Below are 18,047 nucleotides of genomic sequence, written 5' to 3'. Positions count from 1 at the left end.
GGAGCACTGATCATCACTGTACTTTGAGAACATTGGTAATTTTATAGGATTTGTTTTTTGGTGTGTGTGGAGGACAAATTTAAGGTTGATGTACATTAAAGGAAGTACTTAAGGTGGGTGTGATAGCACAGGCCTTTAATCCTAGCACTTGGGACACAGAGACAGGCAGATCTCTGAATTTAAGGCTAACCTGGTCTATAGAATGTGTTCCAGGACAGCTAGGACTATACAGAGAAACCCTGTCTGGAACCCCCCTCCCACTATCACCAAAATAAGAGTACTTATTAAAAAGTTGCATGAAGGGAAGTTCAATATGTATTTACCAAATAAGAGAATGCTCAAAGCAGACCTTAGACAGCATGAGTCCTTCTCAGTGAGGACTATGGTGTATTAACAAAAAGGATGGTGCTGTGGGAACATGGTCTTTTATCCTGTCACTTATATTATTTTTAATAAAATACTGATTGGCCAGTAGCCAGGCAGGAAGTAGAGGCATGGCAATGAGAATTCTGGGAAGATGAAGTTTAAGTCTGTAGTCGAGACCCAGAGACAGAGGAAGCAAGATGTGACTGTGTCGCCAAAAAATATGCCAAGCCACATGGCTAACAGACAAGAATTATGGACTAATATATGTTATAAGCGTTAATAAGAAGCCTGCTCTAATAGGCCAATCAGTTTATAATTAATGTAGACCTCTGTGTGATTTCTCTGGGACTGGACGACGGCTGGGTGGGACAGAAACCTCGGTCAACAGTATGGAATCTGGACTCACACAGCTGAGGGTACACGCTTAAAGTCCCCCATGATCTAAGGAGTCAGTTTATACACTATAAAGAGCTATTTCCTTCTTTCCAGAGCCCATCACATAGTAGGTGTGTAGCATGTCTTTGAAGACCCTAGTAGATCATTCATTGCTTTTCAGATGCACCCTGGGTCTATGCATATGGGACCCTGAAAAGAACTGGGGTCTACTTTGCTCCTGGATATTGAAGTGCTTAGTATGGTGACATTTATTGTCATTAATTTAGCTTCGTGCAACACAGAGACAGTTTATTTCTTCCCTAGTGTGATTTACAAGTAACCAGAGGGGGTATCAAGATAAGGAGGTAGGGAGAGGTGAGACACACACACACACACACACACACACACACACACACAGAGAGAGAGAGAGAGAGAGAGAGAGAGAGAGAGAGAGAGAGAGAGAGAGAAAGACAGAGACAGAGAGAGGGAGACAGAGACAGAGAGAGGAAGGGAGGGAGAAAGACACACACACACACACAGAGATTAGAAGGAGGAGAGAAGGGGGTTGGGAGGAGATGGAAGAGGAGGAAGAAGGACCCTCATGGGCAAAGACCTTCCTAGAATGTAAGATCTAAGGGTCTGAATGTTTATGGTTCCTCCACTCCTTGGGTGGAACTCTAACCCAAGGCCATGGCATGAGGAGGTGGAAGCTTTTTGAAGGGATTAGGTGTTAAAGGAGGAGCCCTTACACCTAGGATTAGCTCCCTTAGAAAAGAAGCCTGGGAGCTGTTGTTTCCTTCCTGTCATCTGAGATTGCATCATATGAGATTATAGATGATGACCCACCCAAGAGTTGAATTTCTTGGGATTTTACCTTGCCTTTCTCAGTCTCTGGAATTATGAAGAATGTGCTGTTCACAGACCAAGCAGCCCTTGGTATTTTGTCATAGCAGCCTAAGTGGTGTAAAATACAGGGAAAGGGCTGAGCACTTCTTGAGGTGTCTAGGAACCAGCTTCAGGTGTGTCTGTACCAGCATTCCACAAAACTTATCCCCTCCAAAAGTTGCTTTCAGTGGTCCCACCTACTGCTCAGGTGGCTTTACAAAAACCTCCCACCTTCCCAGGTAATGCTTCCTCTGCCTTCTCAGCCAGTGGGTAGAGTTTAGGCTCTCACAGACACTGGACCCTCCAGGATCCTGGCTGGACTCCCACCTAGCCTTTCCCACACTATATTTTATGGCGTGAGTGGCCTGCCATCAGTCACTCAACCACCTGTACCCAGAATGCCTTTCCTCACCTTGCCCCTTTGGTTGGGTCCTTCTTACCTGGGCCAGCAGAGCCCAATGTATTGCTACTGGGGTGTTCCCGACAAAATAAGACAGCAACGCCCATGGGTTGGTAAAGGTCACGGAGTTGGTTTCAGGGAATAGCAACTGCTTTATTGTACCTGACCAATCACTTTAGTGGAAACCTATCAACTGTGACTGGTTAGCACATTATCTTAGATTGGATAGTGAGCGCTCACACCACCAGGGTAATGTCTCTATGCAGAAGAAGCACATTAAAGGAGACTAGAGAGTGCAGACTCACCCGCAGGCCAGCCCCTCTACTGGCCTACTACACGCGCTACTACAGAATTCACTGTTCCTGGGGCATGGTGTATCGCGTCTTATTTAGAAGTGCAGTGTGCCAGGTAGGCTGGCTGCCATACCATGCCCGCATTTTCTCGTACATCAGTGCACCAGGCATAGGCTATGGTTCAGTTGTCTGGGCTTCCTCAAGCTCTCTTGCCCAGCTATTGCCCTGGCTACTCAGTATTATGACTATCCTTACTTGTACCGCTCTGGTAGGATGTGGCTCCCTGAAACCAGTCATTGAATCCATCTCATTCTGCTTCTCCAGGGTAAACACAGTTGGTGCTCCATGACAGACACCTAGTATGGGTTTATAGAAAATAATCCAACGGCCTCAAACTTCCCATTTTTTTTTGCTTGTGTGTTTGTATTTCCTTCCCCTAGGGCTTAACCATCTAGTAGACAGATGTGGCTGATTCCAGATTACTTTTTAAATCATTATTGCTTTTCTGACTGCCCCACAGCCACTAAAGCCAGCCTGGGCGCACTATTGTGTGAGAAGTAGCTTTGAGATGTAGGAGTGGATCACATTCATTCCTCTGGCCCCAGAGCTCACTTCGGCCGCTTGTATCTTACCTGGGTATGTTGTCAGAGAATATTTTTATCATCCTGTCATGCTTAGAAATCCAGGTCCTTGATCCCAGCCATTTCGAAGTCAAAAGTGATGTAGTCTCCTGATCCCTGTGCTCAGAGTAAATCCCTGGCAGAGCCCCCCGCTTTGGGAGACGTGACATGTGCTCCTGCGACATCGCTCACACACCTGCTCAGTGACAAAAGGCGACTTAACACCTGTCCAGGTCTCCTCAGTGGTTCTGCAACTGGCTTAATAGGATGTAGAATGTAGCGTGAGAACGGTTGGAGCCCAGCAGGGTTCCAGGGTGAGCACCTCCACAACAGCCTCTGCCCATACTTGGTTCCTAGTCACAGGGGTAATCGCCCCTGCTGGTCAGTCCTCCTTGCTTATAACGCACCTTCCCATGGTTTGCTATGGGCTCTGCTATGTAGAAGAGCTCTAGCGGGGGTATGGGGGTGGGCAGCTGTGCATCTGTGAATGTTAGACTCTAAAATGCGATTGTCACTGCAGTCTTGCTTGTCTGGGGATCTGTTGTGAGATGGTATCTAGGATTCTCTAAGTCTTCAAAGCTCCTCGCCGAGAAAGACAACCCAAAGTATGAAACGAAACATATTGGATTTACCAACTGTTTGGTGATATCTATTCTTTCAAGTAAAGTAGTGTACAGCCTGGATAGGATGTCTTGGGGACTGGCAAAGTCACTAAGCCAGAATAGACTTTACCAGTATTTTAGTGCTAGGATGGAGGCCTGGTAATGTAAGTAGTGAAGGTGTGTTATGTGCTCAGTTAAAAGGTGTAGACTCAGTAGCAGAGAGAGCTGGGTGGAGAGAGAAAGGGAAAGAGGGAAAGAGGGAGGGAGGGAGGGAGGGAGAGAGAGAGAGAGAGAGAGAGAGAGAGACAGAGAGAGAGAGAGAGAGAGAGAGAGATTCACATGGGTTACATTTGGTGTTCTTGGTGAGCATATTTCCAGGCACCAGAAAGATGGTGGTGTTGCTGTATCTTGGTACCCATGAGCCTCTTATAAGCTGAGCCCCTGGCAGAGATTTCAGAAAGTATAAGGTGTTCTTCTTTTGCTCTTATTCTATTTTATTACATTTATTTATTTATTTTATATATATATTGTGTGTGTGTAGTTCAGAAGACAACTCACAGTAATTGGTTCTCTTTGCCCATCATGTGTGTCATGGGAATTGCACTTCTGTGGTCAGGATTGGCAGCAAGGACCTTTACCAGCTGAGAATCGCACTGACCCTTTAAGGAATACTTCTTTAAAAGCTATTTTATTTTATGTATTTATGTCTGAATGTATGTATGTGTGTGTGTATATATATATCACATGTAAACAAAAGCCCCAGGAGGTCCTAAGAGGACCTTGGGTACACTGGGACTGGAATGACATGCAACTGTGAGCTGGCATGTGGTTTCTGGGAACGGAACCCAGGTCCTCTGCAAGAGCAATAATAAGCCTTGTTAACTACTGAGCATCTTCTCTAACCCCCAAAGTATACTTCTAATAGCTCTCATTTTTTTATGTCCACAATTTGTCTTTATATGATGATTTTTGGACCTCAGGCGCTCTGGGCCAGATGTAACTCTGCAAAATGATAATGAAGAAGGTGAGACATAAACAGTGTTGATAGCCACCAAGCCCTGGTTACTTCCTTTGTTACCCACCACGGCAGTGCATTCCATGATCTGTCTTCCTTTGATTTGTGCAGTGACATTACATATTTGATACTTAGCGATGCTTTTGGTGGCATTTTTTCAAGCGAGGCATAATTTTATAGTATCTACCCACGCACACTGGTGTGACTTCCACTCTCATCAAGTTAAAGACACACGTTCATCAGTGCCCCATCCTTTTGGCATCATCCACACTGCCCAGGTTGCTCTTATCTTAGGATCTAGGCGTCCGTAGAGCTGAAATGATACAATACTGTTTTAGCATCTGGATTCTTCTTTGCTTCAACAGAATATTTTTGACACTCGACTGCTTCGCTGTTTATTTGTTTACTTTTGCAGTGCCAGGATTCAAACTCAGGGCCCTGTGCACACCAGGCAAGTGCTTCACTGCCAAGCTACAACCCCAGACCGAGGGTTCATTTGCCTATTGTGAAACATTCTACTGAAGAAACACACTGTGGTGTGTGTGTGTGTGTGTGTGTGTGTGTGTGTGTGTGTGTGTGTGTATGCACGTGTCAATGCCAGTCTTCTAATCCTAGAGAAGAAGTCTGCACAGGAGCAGGTGGAATTCTGCAGACTGACTAGAAGCAAGCTGACTAGAGGAGGCAACACGCGTGCCCGCATCACCAGTCAACCACACTGCCCTTTTCTGCTGGCTCCCTGTGATGGACTGAGCCTTGAAAATGCTGCCACTTTCCAGGACAGAAGGCTGGGCTATTGCTGAAGCCAGGCCTCTATTCCTTTCCTTCCTCTTGATTCGAGTTTAACAGAAGAGGTGTTACTTTGATGCTCGAATTGTGCCTTTGATCAAAAGCTTGCCGGCTCCCTCGTGTCTCTTAGAACAAGACAGTAGCGGTATTGTGCTGGCTCATGTTGTAACATTTTGGACAGCAGAAATGACATTTACATGAAACAGCCATCCTTGGAATGCACGAGATAAGACAGTTTCTACAGCTCGTCGAAGAAAAGTCCCTAGCGTTGACTTTAAATCAAACAGAAGTAATAGCATGTCATCCTGGCTTCCCCTTCGCTACCTGGTGTTAATTAAAATCCTGATAAGAGAACTCAGTCAACATCCATAGGAGGAAGACCAAAGCATGGTGTAAAAATGTTCAGATGAAAGTACAGTTAATCAGAATTAAAACAAAAGGCCCCCCTGCACACTCTTCATTCGCCTTTGGTTTCTGCTGGGTGAGAAGATTAATATGTGAAGGTAATTCCTACGCCACCCCCCCAACTCCTGCTGTACTTTCCAAACTGAACTGTTGGAAATAATTGAACAATTACTTTGTGCAACGTTATCAAAGTTTGCTAAATTGTTCCCATCAGCTCTGTCCAATTACTAAATTCAGCTGATTTGCATATTGCAGAACGGAGTGATGAAAAGGCTTCCTCAAGTCGAGCCTAGTTATTTTTGAGCTGGGAAAAGTTGTGGAGTTCATTTGGTTCAAACCCATTCGTCTTGGAGATTAGGGAAGCTGAGAAGCAGAGGGATGAAGTGACCCGCCCAAGGTTCCTGTGAAGTACAGACAAGGTGGGGCTGTGTCCTCTGTTTCCCAGACCCTCCACCCTCTCCAGGGCTCCATATGGGCCAATCCATGCCGTTCTCCATAAGGCCAGAGTGTACATCCAGACTCTTGAGAGTTTCAATTAGTTCTAATTTAGATATGACATTGAGCATACACTTAAAATGCAAATCCATTCTGACAGGACCGGAAATGATAAAGGCAGATGATTCCATTTCAATTTAGTAGCTCAAGGGGCTTGAATTGGTTTGAAGCAGAGGCTGAATGGCTCTAAATGAAGCATTGTTCTTTCTTTGGGTGAATAAAGCTAACTTAAAACATTTCTTATTCCATCCCTGCCTCTGAATCCTTTTCTTGCATCTTTTTTGGGACCTTACTTTTATTTTTAAATGCTTTAAGTGGGAATTTACCAACATGTGCCCGAGTGAGAGAATCATGTCACACACCTCCACATAATATCCCTGTATCGTTCAATAGCATATGTCTGGCTCTGACTTTATTCTTCATTTATATGTACGTTCCCACTCACCAGATTATTTTAAAACAAATCGCAGGCATTGTAACAATTTATCCATAGGTTTTTAAATATGGACCATGATTTTTCCTTTATGTTACTGTATCTTTATAATATTCAAAAATACTTTACTTTTCTTTTGCTAAATTTATTCTTTGACAGTTTTATCCATGAATATAATACTTTCTGTTTGCTTGTGCTCCCCACCCTCTCGTATCTCCTTCAAACCTTGTCACCTCCCCTTCCTTCCCTGCAACTCTTTTCCCCACATTCATAATTCCTTGTTTTGTTTTGTACAGGTCACTGTGTGTACCATATATAAAGTCTTTTTTAAAAGACAGGTTCTCTTGGCTGGCCTGAACCTTGCTATATAAACCAGGCTGGCCTTAAACCCACAAGATATCTACCTATCTCCTGCTCCTCCCAAGTGCTGAGATTAAGGGAGTGCAATACCACAACCAATTCTTAAACTTTTAAATAATAAAATACCATGCAACCATTTCCCTATTTCTGACACAATCTTAATTATGCCATCAGCAGTATGTGATGTGGACTTCCATTGGGTAACACATGCAACATCTAAAGAGATGTATATCAGATTGTAGTTTGGTTTTGTTCTCTTTTGCTTATCTCTTTTTATGTATTGTGTTTTTCAGCAAAAATAAAATGTTTGTGTAACACACACACACACACACACACACACACACACACACACAGACAGAACCTGGGGTTTAGCCATCCAGAAAGACTGTGTGACAGTGTGAAAATGAATGCTGTATCTTCTACTTAGATTGTAGGACTATGTACCAAGGAAGAAGAAATGGCTTTTGGTGTGTGGTGGGAAAGAGTCTATTTGATAAAATTCAATGATAGCAGGGATGGGCACTATTAAACTATTAAACTCCAGCAAATGCTTAAATACCCACGATGGACCAGGCACTATGCCTTCTGGGATTAGTAATCTGACTAGGAAGAAAGTGTGGGGTGTGCACTAGCAGCATCGACATCTACTGGAAGCCTGCTGAAATGCAGATGCTGAAGCTGAGTCTGTTTGTGTAGAGCCCCACAATATCCCAATGCACCTCAACTATGAGCAGCTCTTTGGTGGATAGGAGCACCCTTGGTTGCTTCTTCTTCCTGTGCTTTTCTGGGAGCCTTTCTGAGAAAGGGACAGTGGCAAAGTCTGGGGTATGAACTGCAAATGCAGTGGCTGGCTCTTGACCATTCTCACTTCTGACCAAGTGCACAGATGACTGTCCCTCTTGTCCACTGCCTTTAAGGACTCACTAATACTAATAAAGTATCCGTAGAAGCTTTGACCTCTAATTCAAGGCCCTAGAAAAACTGGGCCTCTGACACACTGTGTGTGTGTTGTGTTTGTTTTTTTGAGACAGGGTTTAAATGTGTAACAGCCTTGTTTGCCCTAAAACTAGTTCTGTAGACCTGGCTGGCCTCAAACTCATGGAGATCTATTTGCCTCTGCCTCCCAAGTGTTGGGATTAAAGGTTTGTATCACCAGTGTCCTGCTTAAGACATTGATATTTTTATTCGTGGAATGCATCTGCCTTCACAACACTGTGTCTTGGACTCCACATTGCATATGCTGAAAAGACTAATTTGCCCTCCCCTATCCATTAATGCCGCATTAAGGGAACATCTCCCCTAGGAAGTCTTCTGCGGACACTGCTTCTTTTTCATCTTGTGTTGGCAGAATCAATGCCATGTCCTCATTCAGATGCACTGTGAAGAAACAATCCCCCAGTGCCTCAGTTTCCTTACTTATAGAATGGGGATAATGATTCCTTTTTCTCAGGATTGCCCTGAGGGTAAAAATCATAAGCGAGTATAAAATTAAGACAAAGTGATTTCCAGGAGCCATTTGTTTTATGCGTTTTAATATTGGGAAAACATTAGGCTTCCTGACAGTTTGGTGAGGCAAGCAATATTGTTCTCCTTATTTTGCAAATGAAGAAATGGAGATAAAGAAGTTGAGTGGCTAGACCGAGGTCACCACAGCCCACAGTGAGCTATACTGTTGTGTGCGTGTATTTATGTATGTATGTGTGTATGTGTATGTATATGTGTGTGTGATAAGAAGAGTTTACATAAGATCCAGTCTCTTATTTATTTAAGCATGTGTCTGCTACGGATCCCCAGAATGGAAGTCTGAGGACAAGTTGCCAGAGTCTTGTTTTCTTCTCTTCACAGTGTGGTTTCTGGGGCGTTGAACTTGGGTCCTCAAGGTTGGCAGCAAATACATTTACCTGCTGAGCCATTTTGATAGCCCTCTCTTGGCAGTTTTAAGTGCACAAAAGAGTACTATTAACTCCAGGCATGAGGCTGCACAGACGTTCTCTTGAACTTTCTCATGCTGCTTAACCGAATCTTTATTCCCACTGAGTAACAGCCCCTTATCTCCCCTGCTCTCAGCCCCCCGGGACCATTGTGCTCCGTTTCTAGGCGTTTGCCTATTTTAGGCTCGCTGAATGAATGGCAGTGTTGTGGCTTTATCCTTCTGTTCCAGGCTTACTTCACCGAGTGCAGCGTCCTTCAGGTGGTCCATGTGGTCACAACTGATAGGCTTTTCTTCTTCTAAAAGCTGCAAATATTCCATGGTCTATACATAGACATTGGAAATTCAAGTCCTAATGTACTATTTATGGGATTATAAAATGGTACAGCTGGTATGGAAAACTAGGAAATATGCTTAAAATATTAAAATGAGGACTACTATTGATCTAGCCATTTGACTTTTGGATATTTACTCAAAATAATTGAAATCAGAGAGTGACTAAGGGTTATTTTTTTTCTTATTTTTTTTTTGAGACAAGCTTTCAGGAATACTGGGCTAGTCTAGAACTCGCTATACAGTGCAGGCTGGCCTTGAACTCCCAATCCTCTTCTATCTCACAAGTGCTAGCATTCCATGTCTGAGCTACTCTGACTATCTGAACTCAGAATCTTGAGGCAATATTTGCATTCTCATGTCCATTGGATTAGTAACAGCCGGAGGGAGGAAACACCTAAGCATCTATTGTGGATGAGGTGCACATACTAAGATGTGCATATTTGTGGTTTCAGATCAACGGGGCAGCACAGGCGGTCACTTTGTCTTCTAATCCCCATCACAGGACTGCAAAGGCAGTGACTGCTGGTAATAGGTCCCTTCTCACGCCCATAAGCGCCCACCATACATTCTGATTCCGGCCAGGACAGGAGTACTCTGTCCATCCTCGCCGGCAAAACTGCTTCAGGGTTTTCTTCGGAGGTTCTGGTTACCCAAGGAGCAGAGAGATGACAAAGGCATCTCGCCATCTAGCCACACTATAAACCATTCTCCCTGGCTGCTTTTAGAGTTTAGAGATAGGGGTTCCTTGATTCACACGCGCTGTGAAGATTATCTCAGGGCGTTTCTTCTTCCTGAGACTCAGTTGCCTCACCCCAAACTGAGAGCTGAAACAGCAACCGCCTAGCACTGTTCTGAGAGGGAATTGGGAGCATGGAGAGAAAGGCCTTTCAGAGACTCTTGATATTCAAAAGCGTAAGCCACTAAAAGCAATGGCATTGAGTGCCTGGACCACATGTCGTTATTGAATATAACATTTCATGCTCTTTCTTTCACTAGAAATTAGATACTAAGTACAGTTCAAATGACTAGTCTCCGTAATTACTTTAAATAGCTACATACTGTATTCTTAGGTTGAGGAACCTCAATTACTTGGACCATTTACACTAGAAAATGATACACCGAATATCCTTAAGCATGTCCTTACTCCTTTTGACTTATAACCGAGGACAAATTTATTATTGGCAGGGGGGATATTATGTGCACTAATCTTTTTCTTTCAATGTATTTTCATATCATTTTCTTATAACACTGTACGAGCTTTTACCACAACTTAACTAGCATTGGGTTTTAACTGTGTAGATTAAAATATTTTTTAAATGCCTACCCCTGAGTTTTGAACCAAAAGATCTCAGACATTACCCAATCCAGTGAGTGCCCCAGATGTACAGTGATTATACTATGACACTTATTGCATCATATAGCCAATCATTTATGCATAAACATAAATGAGTTCTTCAAGTCTCCCATCAAGAGGTGAGCCACACCAAGATGGAGTCTGTGGCAATCTTTCACAGCCAGAGCGGAACAAGTTGATGATAATTGTCTGTTGGAATAATCTTGTGTTATTTTGCTTGGCACTAATAATCACCTTATAGTGTTTTCGAAATAAAACCTCAATTCAGGCTTGCTCCGGAATGGTGGGTGTTGGCGTAGAACCAAGGCTCTGTTTGACGCGGATGCTTTCCAGGAACTGTTCTCTGAGGTTCGTGGAAGCACCGCAGGATGCCTGGGAGGAGGTTCACAAAGCCTCCCAGTCTGGTGTTTTGCAGAGGAAATCTGCTCCATAACCCAGAAAAGTGATTACTGATAAGATATTCCCCCATCACAGCACACGGATGCGGGCTGCCAGATGTGGACAGCATACAAACCACCGGGATTGAGTTGAACGTAATCCCTGGGCTGTGTAAACAAGGTTGAAGATTGAGCCTGGTTATTGCTGCAGTGGGGGACTCTGCTTTCAAAGGAGAGCTGATAGAGGCTTTTTTTAAATTGGGGAGCAGATTGATATAAGGACAGGTTGGCCGGGAGGCTGCATGGGAAGAGTCATCTTTTGCAGTCTCAGGGAAGGTTATTAGGAGTCTCCTACTCCGCACAAGGCTGAGGCAAGCAGGAGGTGCGAGGTGGCTCAGGCTACAGTTACGGGAGACTTCGAAATCACGGAGAAGAGATGCTTGATTGGGCTCAAAGAAAGAGGTCTAGAGGGAGAGGAGAATCAAGAGCTGGGAGGAGAGAAGGTGGGACCGTAAGGGAGGAGGACATCTCTTTTGGGCTCAGGAATAGGCTGCATCACCTCTGAGGTCCCACTGAGGCGGGTGTTGGGAATAGAGGAAATCTGGAGGGGCTGAGACAGTAGTGCCTCCACCTGTCAATCACCTAGCTCTGCCTCCAGTCCCCAGGCCCTCTCCTCACCTCACACATGCAACCGTCTTGCCCCCTTCACCTCTGCAGCAGCTCCAAGCCCTAGGCTCCAATTTCAGCTAGGTACTTTTCAGAATCTCTTAGGTACAGAGTCCCCCATCCCCATGTGTCTTTCCAGCTCCCTACCTTTCCTGCTGCCGCCATTGTATGAGCAAGTGATCTTTCAAAGAGTCCCCTATGACCTCATTGTTCCCGCCAGAAAACCCTTTCATGGTGCCTCCTCCCACCCCCCTCCAATTTCAGTGGACGTTCCTTGTGGCATTCAAGGCCTTTCACAAGCAGTTCCTCGAGGGCCTTCTGAGTTCAGGTACCCAGCGGCATCGTTTGGCCCCGCACCCTCCTTCTTTCCTTTTCCCAGACACACATGCTTCTTCACGAACAAGCCTCGGTGTCAAAACTTTCTTTCCCACTTAACCTATTTAGAAAACCCTGCCTCTTTCTCAGCATCCAGTGCCTCTAAAGACCCCTTCTTGTTCTCATTTTAATACGAGCCGAAGTGGCTGTGTTAAAGAAATGAAGATCTAAGCACACTCTGGGGCACAAAGTGCAGACGGCTTTGTTGAGAGCCGGGAACAGAAACGAAACCGACAGAGGAGACCTCCGGTGTGCTGCGGAACGCAGACCCGACTGTCTCTAGATAGTTCAGGGAGTCTAAGAAGTAGGGTGTAGTGGTAGGAGTGGGACAGTGACTTGCCTGGGGGTCACCCAGCCTGCAAGAAAGGGTCCGCAGCGGGAACTTGCCCCTATGGACTCCAAAGTCCCTAGATGTTAGGCAATGTCTGTAACAGTCCTGAAATTGCCGCATAGAAACTCCTCATGTGGTCGGGGACGGTGCCTTTTGTTTGAAGAGTGGAGGTAAGGCTATGTGAAGATCTAGGGAGTTCTTGACCCTTCTTCAGGATCTCAAGAGGCCATTGGAGACAGACATGTTTTAGCAAAAGCAGGATCTTCTCTAGAGGCGTAGTTGCCACATCTGCCTTAGGCTTCTTCCTTCCTTTGGGGAATACTTCTCTGTCTCCCTCCTCTGGCTGGGTGACTCATCTCTTCTCCAGGTAGCAGCCTAGACATTGTTTCCTTAGGTCAGGCTCGGCTGAGCCTCCACCGTGCTTGCTCCGGCAGGTGGCACGCAAAGCAGACTAGAGAACTGTCGTTGGGTTTCTGTCTGTGGGGATCACTGTGAGGCCCACAGGCAGAGAGGCCCTTGCAACTGCTGATCTTTATCTCTCAGTTGTGTCTTTGGCTGTCACCAGGCCTGGCATGTGACAGCCAGTAATCGTGGTGCCCTTGAGAAAAGACTTGTGGTAAAAACTCAACGTTCTCTGGCTGAATAAAAGAATCTCACAGAGGCTGTGTGCTCCATCCACGTTGCTAGGGGCAGTGGGGGGAACTTGTGGAAAATCTAGCCTGAGGCTTCCCAGTCATGAAAGCTTTCAACTTCTAATCCTCCTACCTCAACTACCCAAGTGCCAGGATTATAAATGCATGCTTCCACCCCTAGCTAGCTTCTGTTTTCAATAAAGATGCTAGTCTATCTGAGTGTTTGGTATTCTTTACTCATTTAAAAAAGAATGGCCACTTTCTGTGGGCCCTTGAGCAGACACATGGCTCTGGTGACATACATACATGGCATTCTCTGAGCAATATAGTTTGATGCTCTCGAGAAATCATCCCTTCGAACCAGCTGGGTGATTGATTGTGTCACAGCTCTTGTGAGGGTTTCAAAGCCGTCTTTCAGGCATCGCTCATTAATGTCCATTAAATTGGATGGGGCATATTCCATGCCTTTGCAGAAACGGTGAGTGTGGAATCACTGAAGCAGGAGGCTTTGGCATCAGAATGAGACTTGTCTAATCCGCACACCTGGTTCCTGAGAGAGGGACACCCTAGATCACGGCAGGAATGCTCATCAAGGGAGGCAGCGATCACAAGTGCCAGATATTTGGCTCCCATGTTTGTCAGTGATTCATGAAGTGATTATCAGCATTCGAAACCACTTCATGAATCAACCGTGAGCTGGAAAAAGATTTAACTACACCGTTCTCATTTCCATAGAAATAAGAGCCGGCCCACTGGCAGGTAAAAGAGTTGTTGTGGCTTAGACTTTACGCCCTTGCCTCCTGCCACCTCCTTCTTTCTGACATGCTCATTTCTGGCCTCATTATCCTTCATCTTCTTTGCCCCACTCCCCTTTGTTCCCCGCTAAGGGCTGCCTTCCTAAAGATCTTGCAAAGGGTGGAGTCACAGTCCGTTCCTGTTCAACGTGGAGGTGGTCATCTTCTGGGTCTGTTACAGTCCAAATTGCATCAAACCCCTTCACATTTGCCCTTTCAAATCCCGATCCCCACTACCTCAAAATGGAATTGCCTTTGGAGATAGGACCTTTAAGAAGAAATAAAGGCAAAGCAAGTTTAGGCATAAAGGTTCTTAATGTAATAGGACTGGAATAGCAGTCTTACAAGTGATTAGATCTGACGGGAGGGAGAGTGTATGGCAGGACAGCCATCTCTCCTCAAGCCATTTAAACACATAGACCTCATCCTTCTGGCCTTTAAGACTATAAAAATGACGTTCCATTGCTAAAAGGCACCCAGTCTTTGGTGGTGGCTATGGCAGTCCTCACCAACTAATTCGAGCTATTTGAATGGCTCTCAGTAGTCATCTGTGCATCCAAACCATGCTGTCGGGGTTACTCTGCAAGGCCACCTCTATAGAGGTCACACAGTTCCTCTTGTCAGTCAGAAGCCTCTCACCTACTTTCCAGGTCATTGCTGGAACTGGCTCCTCCTGGATTATGACTCTTGTCAGAGACAAGCCCACGTGAAGAGCTTCTTCACTCGTGGGCCAGTTTCTCAACGGCCAGTTTCGCAACGGTCTGTTCGGTTCTCTCTGAAAGCAGACACATCCCGAGTGTGTGCAGGATTTGTTTAGGGTTCTGTCCCACACGGTCCTATGCGGGAGAGACAGAGGACAGAACTAAAGCGCCAGGGCAAAGGACTCGCTGACTGCTGTGGGCTACTGGGCCAGACCACCCTGTGGGGTTCTTCTGAAGAGCTAAGAGCGTAGGTAGCCTGCTTAGGAATAGCCCAGCCAACGGCCAATGAAAATGAGCGCCAACCCACATGCCCCACCCACCACTGCCTGGGAGGGGCTCCTTTAAGGTGTCACCTTTCCCGCACTCTGACCTGGCTGCTGTGTGGGCCAGGTTCACTCCAGCAGCTGGCAGATGTCTCAGGCAGAGAGGAAGGGAGTTGTTGGCATGCAAGGGATGTTGCTGAGTGACACCTCTGAGTGAGCGTGGTACCAGGAGTATAGTATCATCGGCCTCAAGCCTTTCCCCCCCTAGACCGCCCCTTGTCCTGTTCCAGCACGTTCTACACGGAGGCAATCCCAATCCCAAGCTCTTTCCTCCCCTGTGTCAGGCTCATTTTCCAGCTCCTCTCTCAAAGATTGTTGCTCCATTTAGACCCAGCACGTGCTTGCGATGGAGCCCTTTGGTGTGGCCCCTTGCATACACTCAGCTCTTCCCGGGTGAAAGAAAGGCTCTTGCGAAAAGCAGGCCAAACTTCACTTTTGCTGAAAAGGCTTTCTCTCACAGATCTCTGAGTCTGTTGCTTCAGAGAAGCCCAGGTTAATCAGGTAGCCCAGCAGCAGGTGGAGTGTATTTCTGGAACATCAGCTTTGGTTTCTCAAATAGTCGGATTTGAAAGTGCCATCCTTCTGGGCTGTTCTGCCCCTTCTGGACTCTGTTCCTCTGGCCCCTTTGGGAGAGATTGTGATGTAATCTTTTGAAGGTTGTGCTTTCTGGAAGGTTCAATGAGTTTTGAGGTTCAGACTTGAGGGCTAGAAAAACAGCCCCCTAAACCTTTATGGACGGTATTAATTAAGTTCATTTACTTTCCTCACCTGCAAAGGCAGGTCGGAAAGAAAAATCAAACTGCTATGGCGGAGAAGCACTCACAGGCCTTGTTTGCTGGCCACTGGAGAGTAGGGAAGGCAGGCTGGAGGTCGGCGGTTTTCAGAGGTTGGTTCACAAACCAGAAAATAAATAAACCAGACAAATCTGGGCACAAGGGGGTTAAACAGGATTTATAGAGTTCTTATTCGACTTGATTTGGGTTTCTTCCGAGTGGGAGCTGGAATCTCCGCTCAGCTGGCTTACTTGGAGGATGATCATATAAACCACAGTGAAGAAGCAGAGACAGAGAAGGGAAGAAACCGAATTGAGGAGCCTCAGGGAGGCTCTTGCCAGATCAATAAACTGGGCATGGCTATGCACTGGGTGTGGCTATGCGCTGGGCATAGCTCTCAGGCTTTTGTAGGAGCTTGTGAAGAACAATGTAGAGTTACCAAGACTACTCTGTGTATAAAGTGCTTGCTGAGCAAGCACAAAGACCTGATTTGTGATCCTGAGAACCCAAGAGGAAGCTGGGCGTGGCTGGGTGCTCCTGGAACCCCTGCCCTGGAGTTGTGGGCAAAGTCAGGCAGCTTCCAGGCATTACTGGGGGACAGTCTAGGCAAAAGAGGGATCTTCAGGTTCAGTGAGACTTCCTGTCTCAAAAGGATAAGGTGGAGAAGCAACCAAAGAAAGATTTTGAAACTAACTTCTGGCCTCCACATGTGCCCCACAGGAGATAACACCCCCTCCGCCTCCCAAGAGAACAACGTAGAACACACATTGCTATTTCTCTCCAGGAAACAGGGAGGCTGAACATTTATTCCCAGACTCCTGTCCTTGGGAGCACTGACTCTTTGATTCTTAGGTGGCCCCGTAACTTCCCACAAAGCCCACTCGTAGGAGGACGGACAAGGTGTCCTTGGGGGAGAATGTTTCCACTCAGCTAAAATCAGAGGACAGAGCAGAGCAGATCCCTGTGCTTTGAAAGCTCCTGTTGTAGATCTTGAGTTTGGAGAATGATTTTCTTCCCTCTGCCACGCACTTCACATCTGCCCAAGCAGCCACTGTGTGCTGAGACTATACCGAGAGTTGGAGACAGAGTGACAGGGTTTCACACTCTTGTCTTCTGGGAAGCTCACGGTCAGAAGTATACCGAATATAATCACAAAGCCCCCAGAGTCACAGCCCCCTCTCCTGTCAGGTGGGCACCAAACTAGCTGAGGTCAGGCCCCAGGGGCCTTTTGCCATCTCCACACTCAAGTAGAAAACAGTTCTGGAGACGGTCCTTCTAGAAGGGCTTTGTTGTCCCATCTTGTGTGGGATGAATAGTATACAATGGGACAAGAGGGAGGGAGGTTGTCTGTCCACTCCTGTGCTACTATGTGTTCACGGGTGGTCTGTTCTCTAGCAGCCAAATAGACAACACACCGTGGCTTACCAAAGACACGGGGTAACTAAGAAGCAGGACTTCCTGGAGGTCAGGCTACACTCACATATGTCCTATAGGTCCTCAGGGCCAAGGACTGGGGGAAGCAAGGACAGTCACCCTTACTTGTCTGGACAGGCCTCTTGAGATGTCTATGGAGCTGGTGAAGGCATAGAGAGGACACAGCTCAAGAGCAGGGGTACCCACCCAGTTTTGGTCTGAGGGAGAGGCAGGCTGAGCTAGTGAGGATGCTGCTGCCTATGCGCTCCAGGCCCTGGAGCCCTGCCAGATTTCTCTCTTGCTCTCCCTCCCTTGCTTCTGTCTTTCCTAGTCTATCTTTCCGTGCCAACTATCAAGCCTGGAACATGCTAGGGAAGCACTCTACCACTGAGCTAGGTGTCCATCCCTTGGTTTTTTGAGGTAAAGCCCAGGTTGATCTCAAACTCATGATCCTCCTGCCTCTGTTGTCTGAGTGTTAGGATTAACAATGTGTGTCCCCATAGGCTGGGCTTCCTCTCTCATGTCTCAGGGTTGCATCTTCTAGATCCTGGCAGCTCTCTTCTCTGGACCTGGCACTGTCTGCAACTTCCCACTCTGTCTTGATTCTCCATGACTCTCAGCTAAGACAGGTGATGGATGCTGGCAAGAACCATTCTACCAGAAATCAAACATGCTTTGGCTCCATTGTCCAAAGCAGCTTGAGGACTCTGAGCAGTCTCTGGCCTCCAGTTTCTCCTTATTTCTGTAACTCTGCTCAAAATTAGCCACCAGAGAGAAGCGCTCCCTGCCCCTAATTGAAGTTGGACCCCAGCGCATCAGTCTGTAGCCTTCATCTTGCCTCACCATTCTCCAAAGCCATTGTCATTATAGCCATCAAATGCCCATGGTTGCTTATGTTTATATGTCACACCAGTCCCATGAAAAGCGAGTATTTTACTATTTTTTTCATTGCTATACCACTCAGCTCACAAAACAGTTCTTGGTACACAGTAGGTCTTCAAAAATAT

Source organism: Microtus pennsylvanicus, chromosome 6, assembly GCF_037038515.1.
Source record: "Microtus pennsylvanicus isolate mMicPen1 chromosome 6, mMicPen1.hap1, whole genome shotgun sequence".
Lineage (NCBI taxonomy): Eukaryota > Metazoa > Chordata > Mammalia > Rodentia > Cricetidae > Microtus > Microtus pennsylvanicus.
Note: the sequence above shows the minus strand (reverse complement) of the source record.